Genomic DNA, 8178 nt, shown 5'->3' on the forward strand with positions numbered 1-8178 from the left:
TCTTTCCTCTTAGGGACTGTTTTTGGTGTTTGGTTATCCTTGGTTGGTTATCCTTGGTTTGTTTGCTTATATAAAGAGTCACTAACAACAAATTGGAAGCTCAGAGGCTGTGGATTGTTATTTTTAACCATGTGATTTTATCCTGGGCACATCTAGCTTAGGACATGTCCTGAGGGAAAACCCCAACATCTGTGTCTTTAGAGTCTCCTCTTGGCCTAGTCAAATTTCCCAGAAAAGACTCTTTTATCATGTTCTAGAAGTTTGAGAATAGAATAGGAAAAGGGAGGCATTGATATATGAATATTAACCTGATCATTGTACAATTCAGTATTGTCTCACTACAATAAAATGCTCCAAGTGTATCCAAGTCCAGAAACGACACATACCACAAAGTGAGTTTCCAATACTCTGCTCAGAAGTCCCTGCTATAGGCCTTCATTTTAGAGGGCTCTCCTCTTGTTCTCTTCTGGAAGCACCCTTTCCTACAGAGTAAGGAATTTGCATGGTGAAGCAAATGTCTGTTTAGAGAGTGTCAACTTTAAAAATATTCAGAATCATAAAGTGAGGGCTATGTCTTATTTGATGGGAATTTTTGTTAACGCAAGTTCACATTCCCAATGCACAGTGAGGTGAAACAAACTGAAACACCAAAGGTTAAAGCAGAGAAAGGTTTGTTGCAAGACCATGCCAGGAGATAATGTGGCTCATGCCCTGAAAAGCTTTGAGCTCCCTGAAGGGTTTTGGCAAAGCATTTTTAAAAGGCAGGTGTGGGAAGGGTTGGGTTACAGGATATGTGATAAACTTGTGCACAGTTCTCTGAGTGGCTGATGGTGAGGCAACAGGGTGGTGACACAGAGGTTAATAGTATCGGTCCTTAGGCTGCAGGAGGACTGGGCTCTGTGTTTGTGGTCATTCAGTAGTTCCTACATTTGATGGTGGGGGGGATATTCACATCTGCAAAACAACTCATGAAATTTGCATCAGATACTGCTATCTTGGTACTTTAGAGAGGAGCTAAATCAGAGTATATGGAAGAAGGCCTGTCTCAGGAAGATCCCATAGGATCTGGCTTGATTAGAGTTCCTCCTTTTTCCTTGATACTCCTCAATCTTTTCTTTAATACTCCTCAATCTTGAGGAATTGGAAGAACTGAATCTTGAATAGTCACTGGAAGGACTGATGCTGAACCTGAAGCTCCAATACTTTGACCATGTGATTTGAAGAGCCAACACATTGGAAAAGACCCTGATGCTGGAAACGACTGATGTCAGGAGATGAAGGGAATGATAGAGGATTAGATGGTTGGATGGCATCACCAACTCAATGGATATGAGGTTGTGCAAACTCTGGAAGATGGTGAAGGACAGGGAAGCCTGGTGTGCTGCAGTCCATGGGGTCACAAAGAGTCAAACACAACTGAGTGACTGAACAAAAATCTTGAGGCTTGCTTCAGTCGATGGGGTCACAAAGAGTTGAGCATGACTGAGCAACTGAACTGATCTGAACAGCTATGTAGGGCCAGTTTCCTGTGTTGTCACATCCTCAGGGCTCACCATAGGGTGTGTCTGAAGTCAGCTGGCTACTAGATGGCAAGTAGTCTTTGTTTCTTTCTTGAATTCCCTCAGGGCTCACCAGTTCACATTGGAGGGCTACAGCTGCTGATGAGTGTGACATCCTGTATTTACCATATGGCAGGAAATAATCCCTTTCTCAAGTATGACTCCTCTTCTAGGTCATAGCTCAGATACCTAAGACTCTAAACTTTCTGCCCAAATGGCTCAGCTCCCACTAGCAGTGTCTGTGTGAGCATCACATTGGGTCCCAGTTCCAATTTCATCCTCATGAGAGCAGGCTGTAGTCTTAATGGGTGTTCTTCTAGGTCAGAAGGTTGACTAAATACTGGCTATTTGTGTGTAATATACTCAGCTTTCACATCAAGATTCAGATCTCCACAAATGTGCACTTGTGGCCACTGATAGCATGGGGTGAAGGTAGGTGAAGGAAGGGAAAGAGACTGACTTAAGTCTAAAGCAAGGGTATGGTCTTTCTGGGCTCCCCCAATTCAAAACAGAGGTGTGAAAATGCCGATCATGCTAAATTTAAATCCGATTCTTGCAGTTTCATAACAGCATCTGGGACAAGGATGGAGGGGGCTTCCCAGGTGGTGCTAATGGTAAGAATCTGCCTGTCAGTGCAGAAGACTCAAGAGATGTGGGTTTGATCCATGGGTCAGGAATATCTCCTGGAGAAGGGCATGGCAACCCAATCTAGTATTCTTACCTGAAGAATCCCATGGACACAGGAGCTTGAGTCAAAGAGTTGGACACAACTGAAGCAACTGAGCACATGTGCATGCAAGGTAGGAGGATGAAATATTATTATTTAAAAAGACTTTGCTTGATTTAAAATTTTGAAATTTTGCATAAATGCATTGATACATGGCCTCTATTAGTTTGTTAGGGCTGACATGACAAAACACTGCAGACTGGGTGACTTAAGCAACAGGAATTCTCATAGTTCTGGAGGCTGGAATTACAAGATCAAAGTGTCAGAGGATTTGGTTTCTTGTGGAGCCTCTCTCCTTGGCTTGCAGATGGCCACCTTCTTGCTGTACCTTCATGTGGTCTTTCTTCTGTGCACATGCATCCCTGGTGTCTCTCTGTGCATCCAAATTTCCTCTTAGTGAAGAATACCAGTCAAAGTTAGAGCCAGACATTCATTAAAGCCATTAAACAGATTTTATTCTGTAACTACTGACAGTAGAGGAAAGTGCTGAGTTTCATTCTGATTTGTTCAGAGATGTCTGGTGTTTTAAAGAGAAATGAGAGTATAAGGAGAGAGAGCAGGAACTCAAGTGAAAAATTACAAAGGCCTGGTCAATGTAAATGTGATCAGGCCAGCTGTATCTGTCTGCTAGCTGGCTATTATTGAAGTCAGGATTCCATCCTTCCACAGAGACTGGAAGACTGAGCCCCTATCCTTCCTGATACTAGTATTTCAAAGGAATGGCTTTCAGATTCATGAAAAAGACACTTCTGAGTTGTGGGAAGTACACATGCATATTGAAGGGACAGAGGAAGGAGTCACAGTTGTAAATACTCTATGAAAGGGAGGTCAGGGACGCATCTTCAGTGTAGAAAAACTGTATAATCCTCCTGGCAACTTCGAGTCTCACAGGTAGATGTTTTAATAGGGACTGGGGTCATCCTAGGGACATAGTCTCATGCTGCTGGGAGCTGTGCTACAGGTTGGTGGTCTCAGTGCAAGGGTTTGGATGGAGTTATTGTGTACTAGAGTTCTGAGGGTCTTATCAGTCAGACTGGATTGGGGCCCTTCTTTTAACGTAAACACCTCCAAAATGGTTTTCTTCATACGCACTCACATTCTGAGCTATTAAGGGTTAGGATTGTAATATCTGAATTTGATATGGGACTCAATTCAATAAATTTAATTGAATCACTCATTATATGGCAATCTGTGTGGAGTCTTGTCCTGAGCATATCAACTCTTAGAACAAGCCCACTTCAGCTCATTGACGTCACTTCCAACAGTGCTTTATTGCTAACGATTCCAGAATCTTATAAATGTATGCAACAAAATCTGGGTTTTTTTCTCAATGTTTATTCAATTTTTTTAAGGTGGCTTAATTTAGTTACTTTTTATCTATATGCTTTTCACTTTATAATATTTTATCAATTCTGTCTCCTTTTCTATTTTTTGTCTTGTCAGGTTAGGCTTTTTAAAAAATGTTTCTATGTAGTTTAAGTGGGTCAGAAGCAGTAAAAATAAATTCCTATGTTCAAAATGAAATTTTAGTCCAGAAAACCAGATCCTTTTTAAAAAAGATTGTTTATTTTAGTTTTTAAAATGTCTTACTGGCTGTGAGTTACTTTACTGAGAAAATAATAAACTATAAGAGATAAGCCTAAGGACTTTTCTAAATCTCATATCCCTTTATGCAAATTAGGGCCAGAGGAATATTGTGCTAATGCTTCAAATGTAAAGATTCATGAAAGATATTTGCTCTTTACCTCACAATGAGAACAAGCCAAATGATCTACAAACTATATTATATGAATATATAATATTATATATAAACCAGAACCTATATACATATATTTTTCATTACATTTCTTTGTAACTTCAGCTCTCTGATGGTCATAAAAGGACTATAATTTTGTAGATTATTCAGCTTTGAGAACTTAAATTGAATCCTTAGACACGGGATATTACAGTGACAGTACTTTTTTCATCTTGTCTCATGAAAGTAGTGTCAGTCAGTGGAAACACAAGCCCTGCAAGTAGCTTTGGGGATTGAATGTGTGGATCCTTAGATTAATGTACATGGGAGAGTTGTATTCAAGCTGCAGACTGGAAGAATTAGTCAAGAGAGCCCAAGGTTGTAATCTGGGGACTAGTACCACAAAAAAAGATAAAGGGCAAGGCAAACTACTTGATTCTAAATTTCTGATTTTTTTTTTCCATAATTGCTATTAAACCTCTATATGTTTCAAAAAATGTTAGACTTGGGATTTCACTGGAAGTCCAGTGGTTAAGACAGCACTTCCAGTTTACTCAGCACCTGGTTGGGTAACTAAGATCCCATCTACTGCATGGTGTCATTAAAAAGAAAAAAATAATGCTAGACTTGAACAAAATAACGATCTTGAGGAGATGGACAAGCAAATAGAAATTCTAATCTCTACCAACCCCACAAACAAAACTGCATATGTACTGGAATTTACATCTTTCTTCTCTTTGTGTGTCACTCTATTATGTTTCATCTGTATTAAAAATAAATTAGGTAAATTGCTTTGTTGCCCTTCTTCATTTCCTTGAGTATTTCATTTCTTAAAACAAATGAAAATACGCTGTGATCATAATGCATGACAGTATAACTCAGAAAATAGAAATTGAGCATTTTAATTGCCATTTAAAACCCTTTGATCTTTCATTTACGAGAATTTTTTGTATTGTCCTACAGATGCATTTCTGTGATACCTAAATAAATGTCATCATCCATCATCATTTCATTGTCACTTCCAAGATCCCTAGATTCTGAGAACTGAAAATGAAATATTCATTTATATTCCACAGAATTGACAGCAAAGTTTATATATCACAGTCAGCAATGTCCTATATAAATTTAGTTAATTTACCAACTTATTTTCTCATTTACAAAGAGAAAGCAAATAATTTTACCCATATAAATAAGTTTAAAAATTATGCCAAATAAAATATATTATAAATGAAAGTATTTCATGTATCTAAGTAAAGGAGGACAAACTAAAACCCTTACTGTAAGTACAAATTTTAAATATTCAATTTATTTATAGTTATTTTTATGCCACTTGGAAACAGGTATGCTGGAAGAACAGGAGCTAATCTAAAGTCAGGGAGATGAGGCCCTGAAAGAGGAGTCCCTGCAAAGGATTCTAGCGAGGCCATGAAGGGACATGGTTCTAACATGGGTAACTTGAGTTCTCTCATTTTCTCCGTATAACATGGACAAATGTATACCATTTAAACTTAAGATTAGTGATACTGTAAAAAGTAAAATAAAGTGCAATTTTAATATTCACACTAAATGAAATATAAATTGCTTTAGATGGGTCCAGGAAGCTGGGCTCAGAGTTTCTCCATTTGTCCTCTCATTTTCCTTCCAACATAGAATTAATTCCCCAGATTCTGAAAGAGCTCTTAGAATTGACATCTCTTTGATCCTTTTCATTTTAAACATCCTGTGAACAAAACTTCTCAAGAGCATACTGATTCAAATTGCTTGTCTTCATGATCTGTTTCTTTTCTCTTAGTTCTACCCTCCTGTAACATACCTAGCATATCAGTGTCCTCATTTCTGTTGGGGGAGTGTGTAATTTCCTCAGTTCTGTCTTGTCACAACAAAAATTTGAAGCAATGGACAGATCAGTGTTTCAGCCCTTGGCCAGACCAGTGTTACAGCCCCGTGTTACAGCTCAGTTTTATTTAGAAAGTAAGGAAAATACATCCCTGAGGTGTGAGGGTGGGCCAACCCAAAAGAGGCGAAGAAAAGAGAAGCCCCCTGCTCAATTTTGGCTCCTCTTTATATATGTTTTTTTCTCTGCCCCCTGGGCCTGCCCTATGTAAATTGGGATAGCCAGGAGTGCTGTTTGTTTTACCCAAGGTCCTCACTCTGGTCCTCGGACCTTCCTTTGTTCTGTTTATGTGGGCTTTTCCCTTTCTTGTCTTTTAGCCACCATCATTCTGGACTCCTTTTTTCCTATTCTAATAACCTAACATTTCCATTGGTGAAAATTAATAAACAGAAATCTCATTTAAAATGGAGAAGGGAGGCCAGAAGACAGAGCTCTTAGGCCCTACCACTTGAGGTCAATTGCAGACCCAACAGGATGAAATGTCTCTTTGCATTTCCAGCAGAAAAAAGGTTATTACTTTACTACCCAGCAAGGGGAAGAAAGAATTTTACCTTGCCCTGCAATAGCCCAATCAATGAGAGAATAACAAAACCCAGCTGATGAAAAGCCACTATATTCCAAACTCAGTTTCCGCTAATGAATTCTGTTTATAACAGCACCTCCCTTCTCCTCTATAAAAGTCTTTTTCCTTTATGCTTGCATATGGTTTGCCATAGATTGTATGTCCCAAATTGCAGTTCTCCGTCGTTCCTAAATAAATTCGTTTTGCTGGTAAAATAACTATTTTTCTTATTGTTTTAGAGCAAACATCTGCTTGAATTCTGAATGCTACACTTTCTTTATTTTACTGTGAAATATTATGGTCTTTCTTTTTGGATAATCTTGATATGGCAATTCCACTAAAAAGTTTTAGCTCCTTTCTTTCAGTTCAGTCACTCTCATGTCCAACTCTTTGTGACCCTATGGACTGTAGCACACCAGGCTTCCCTGTCCATCTCCAACTCCCAGAGCTTACTCAAACTCACGTCCATTGAGTCAGTGATGCCATCCAACCATCTCATCTTCTGTTATCCCCTTCTCCTCCCACCTTCAATTTTTCCCAGCATCAAGGTCTTTTCAAATGAGTCAGTTCTTCGCATCAGGTGGCCAAAGTATTGGCGTTTCAATTTCATAACAGTCCTTTCAATGAATATTCAGGACTGATCCTTTCTTTCAAGGATCAACCAATTTTACTGTTGAAAAAAAAATTGTTTCTCTAGTCTTCCCAGTTCTTCTGACTGTTTTAATAATTAAATTGACATGAGATAGTTAACAGAAGAAAAAGCAAATTTAATTATGTATGCATGAGTGCTCCATAAAATATGAGGTCCAAAGGATAGTTAGTCAATTAAGGTTTACTTGATATCCTGAGCTAAGGAGAAAGGGGATAGTGAGCTAGGACATTAAAGAAGAGAAGGAAAATTCATGGGGATGTAGAAAGAGCAAATGTTTGATAAGTAAAATATTTCCAGGGCATACAGAAACAGTGAGACAGAGAGGAATTTAAACAAACAGACCGCATTAGCTGTCTTTGTGTCTACCACATCTAGCTCTTTGGGCAGTTAGAGGGAAGATTAAAGGTTCTTCCTGAATTTTAGGGGCTCAATCTTCTGTTTTCATTTCAAAATAATTCTCTTCTTATGGCATATGTTGAAGTGGACTGCTCTAAATTTCATCATTATCTTGCCACTCATCTATTTAAAAATCTTCAGTAGACACCACTGCTTGTGAGGATCCAACACAGACACCTAATTTAGGTATAAAGATATTAATCTATCTTCAAAATCTATTTTTAAGCTCATTGTCAAAAACAGCCTGATATAAATTGTTCCATTATAGATACACTCGCTTCATAGTTGCATCTAATTCTGTCACTCCATGAAAATATCTCACTCCTATTTTCTTACTTATGTAAATCAAAGATTGTTTTCTAACCAAGATTCTTTTTTTATGCTTTGAGCATAGGCTCTCTCAAACTAACTGAAGTAACAAATAAAAAGTTAATTATTGATGCAAAGTGATTTCACCAAAACAGAGACGCAGGAAAAAGCTACAATCAAATACATGCACATGAACTGAAAAGTCAGAAAACTATGCCTGCTTCTTTCTTCTCATTTCTCCCTTTTCTGTGTCTCCCTAGGCACTGTCAACTGAAAAAGTATGTATACAATGTAAATGTTGAGAGTTTTATTTTATTTGGTTGACAAAACTGAAGACTTAAACC

This window comes from Giraffa tippelskirchi, chromosome 3 (genome assembly GCF_054371585.1).
Source record: "Giraffa tippelskirchi isolate mGirTip1 chromosome 3, T2T-mGirTip1v1.2.pri, whole genome shotgun sequence".
Taxonomy (NCBI): Eukaryota; Metazoa; Chordata; class Mammalia; order Artiodactyla; family Giraffidae; genus Giraffa; species Giraffa tippelskirchi.